The 3,620-nt window shown below is 35.6% G+C and overlaps 1 pseudogene; it reads left to right on the top strand.

The window, feature by feature from the left end:
• Positions 1–2,063, top strand: part of LOC105290809 — a 21,540-nt pseudogene extending 19,477 nt beyond the window's left edge.
• Positions 2,064–3,620: the final 1,557 nt, after the last annotated feature.

Below are 3,620 nucleotides of genomic sequence, written 5' to 3'. Positions count from 1 at the left end.
ACACAGGGATAATGGTGTTTCTTCCTCCAACCCTTGCCCTAAAGCCACGCAACAGTCTTTCCTTGTGTGTCTCTAGTGCCTCCTGAGCTGCTGTCTTTCTGCTGGAGCTCAGGTGAGCGCCTGTGAGTAAGTCCTGCACAGATCCTTTAAGAGGTCCTTCTAGCAGCCCTCCATCTCCTCCAGACAGTCAGAATCCCTGCTAATTTTCACAACCAGAATTTGCGGGTACTCCTCTTCCTGGGACTTGAACCCTGGGCTGGGTAGCCCTGGTATGGGGCTGGGGTGACCTGATGTGGGGCTGGGGCTTCTGGGGAAACATCCGTAGACAAGATATCCCTTCTGATGCTCAACCACCACACATGGGTGTGGAGCTAGCCAGTTTTGCATCTTTGCCTCTCCTACCAGTCTTGATATGTCCTCCTCTTTATATCCTTAGTTATAGCAGTTCTGATCAGTTAGTCTTCAGAAAGTTCTCCAGATTGACTGTTCTATAATTAAGTTGTGGTTTTAATGTCATGGGAGAAGGCAAGCACAGCATTTTCCTACTCCACTGTCTTGACCAAACCTTCATAATTGTGATTCTTAAACTTTAAGAAGAATATTCTAAACAGTAAAAAGTATTTAACAGGAAAGCAGACTGACTACCAGACTGAATAAAGACATTTTTTTTTTTAGAATTAGCACCACCATGTACACCTAAAGAATAACTTAGCTCATTTGCACCTATAGAAATTCTTTCCTTGACTTAACACTAATAATAGAAACTTCTTCTTTATATTCATGAAATTATTTTCCTTCCTTTTTTTCATAAAATCCCCTTGCCTTCACCCTCTAATCAAAACACTACTTGGTTTTCTGCCTGAATCAGTGCTTCACAAATAGCTATTCTTTTTTTATCTTAAATACATGTTTGTTGCCTCTCACATATATATGTGGAATATCAAATTTAATATATATATGTGGAATGTCAAATTTTAAAAAATTGTTGGTTTTGTGCCTAAATCCTATAGGGTTCTACAAGTATTGTGTACAACTTAATTACAGCAGTCTACTGCAGTGTTATGCTTAGAAACAAATGCATCATGTTCATGCATTTTAGAAATATTAGAATTATACAATATCCGTTCTCTCTTATGTTTCCAGAATTTAACAGTGTGAGGAATAAAGGAGTGAAATTTTTTTGTATTTGCTGTAATGTTTAGAACATGTTCATTACCGACTGATTATCCATCAGTATAAAAAGGCAGCAGAACTGTCTCTCACTATTGCTATACCAAACTTGCAATATTTCAGCAAAATAAATTTAGTTACAAAATGCAGATTATAGAATTCCACTTATTCTTAAGGAAGAATAAAATTTTGTTTGGGTTTGTTTTCTCCTTGTTTCTAATTTTTTAAAATTCTATTTATTTATTTTATGGTGACAGGCAATTTCTAAACTTTTTAATGTTTATTTTCAATATAGACTATGTATAAACTTTTTTCTTTCTTTTAGTTGGAATCCAAAACCCAACAATCAAGTTAACCATTTAATTTTTGTTTAAAGAGTAGCTGGTTTGCAAAGGCCAGCAGAGGGCAGCAAAGCCTAGACTTTAACACTAGCTAAACTGACATATCTGAAGAGCAAGAAAGGGAAATGGCACACAGTCTGATTTGATTTGAGTGACATGTATGTAGCAGCTGACAGTTGTTTTGGATAGGATATTCAAGATTAAATGGAGAAGGTCTTAGAACTTCAAGAAACCATATAACTATTTAATTAACACAAATTGAAAGCTCCTTGAGTTTATAAAAATAAGGTCACTCAGGCTGTTATTTCACTGAATAAATGGTCTAAGATTTAAATTGAGTAAATAGATTAAGAAGAATCAGAAAGAAACCCTGAGCACAGTGAATGGAATAATATGAGCAATGGGTAGCATTGACTTTTCTCTCTCTACAAGACGTCTTTCTCTTCTTACTTGATGTCCTTTGCCATCTTCTGTCTCCCACTCAGATACTAACCACTCTAATGCGTATCATTTGCCTCTTTAGTAAAGTTAAATTGAGAGGATCTCAAAACACTCTAGAATTTTTCAGGCAAAGGTGTGTAAGTTCGCTTCATAACAACAGGAGAATAGATCAGTAAAGTATAATTGGCACTGTTGGTATTTTTTAAATGGGAAAAAAAATCCATCACCATATTGAATATTCTATAGAATAAGTAGTACACTAGCTATTTCTACACCACTAACTAGAAAAATGTTCCTTAACTCAATTGAAATTAGAGCTGAAAATCTAATGGCTATAGGGGTTGGAACTATTTTCTTCTGTCATTGGTATCAACAGGGACATTGTGTTTTTTGAGTTGAGAAGCAATTGAAAACTTACTTAGGAGTATTCTCTTCTATCAGTGCATTCATCAAACCACTGGGGGTAACAAAAAGTATGGTTATGTGATAATTGTTTTGCAAATGGAGGCTTTCTTTTAAACTTTTCATCTAGTAGGAGGTCCTTATGCCTGCTGGGAAATTTTGGAGACAAAGAACAACAGGATGTTTTTCTCTCCCACAACAGTTTCTATTAACCTCCTGATGTTTGACTCTGGAGATTGTGATTATGAGCCTGCTGACATCAGCCACCCATCTAAAATAAAGGAGCAATATTTTGGCTCAAGCAATGAGAATCTAAAGACTTGGAGTTTTCCTACCTGTTAATGTAACTGTGTGAGAATTAAGTGTGAGGAAACATGTTGTGCTATCCTCTCAGCTGGCTAGTGGTGGTGTTGCTCAACTCAACAAATACCTAAGGAGTTCCTACCATAGTCTTAGTAATGCATTATTTACTAGAGGGATACAGAGAGGCATTAGGCATATCACTCTCCCTTCAGAAACTTATAGCTTTATTGTGGAAAGGAGAATTATATAGACAAAAAAATGTAACATGATTTACATGCTGGGTTGAAGGGATTCCTGTCAGATAGGAAGTGTGATGTAGACATTAAATAAACCTGCTTGGTGTTTAGGAGAGGAAAGAAAATTCCTCAGGCAAAGATACATATTGGAAAACAGTCTAACTTGCTGTCTGTTTTAATTTACATATTTCAAGTTGGTTAAATAAACATACTCATCACTCTATACACATTGTGGCATTCTGATGAGTAAGCTCTTCTATTTTTCTCATCTTGTAAATAAGGCAATCAAGATGTTGGGAGATTAAGTGATTAGGGCCAAAAGTATTAGGAGTTAGCAATAGCATTTGAATATACATTTCTTGAATTTTTGTCTCTCGCCCAATCCAGAATTTTGGGAACCATTTAGCAAATCTTCAATAATAGCTATATTAATGGATTCATTAAATATCAACTAAAATATATTGGGTTACTTAGATATTTAAAAGGTCTTTCATGTCAAGGATGAAATGTTAAAGGAAATCCAGAGAATGGCAAAAATAGACTATGTTCTTCATGCATTGCAACCATGCTAAACGGAAATGAAGTAACTATCACATTTGAAACTGATTCCAAGCAATGCTTCTCTGTAGTTGAATATTCTTCACTGATGCTAAAACCATCTGAATTCTGCCAGTTTCACCTTGTGGATCTGCAAGCTTTTCTAGAACAAGGATAATGTCTTACATAG

Source organism: Pteropus vampyrus, unplaced genomic scaffold (genome assembly GCF_000151845.1).
Source record: "Pteropus vampyrus isolate Shadow unplaced genomic scaffold, Pvam_2.0 Scaffold2, whole genome shotgun sequence".
NCBI lineage: Eukaryota > Metazoa > Chordata > Mammalia > Chiroptera > Pteropodidae > Pteropus > Pteropus vampyrus.
The sequence above is the reverse complement of the archived record's forward strand: the minus strand, read 5'-3'. Positions and strand labels throughout refer to the sequence as shown.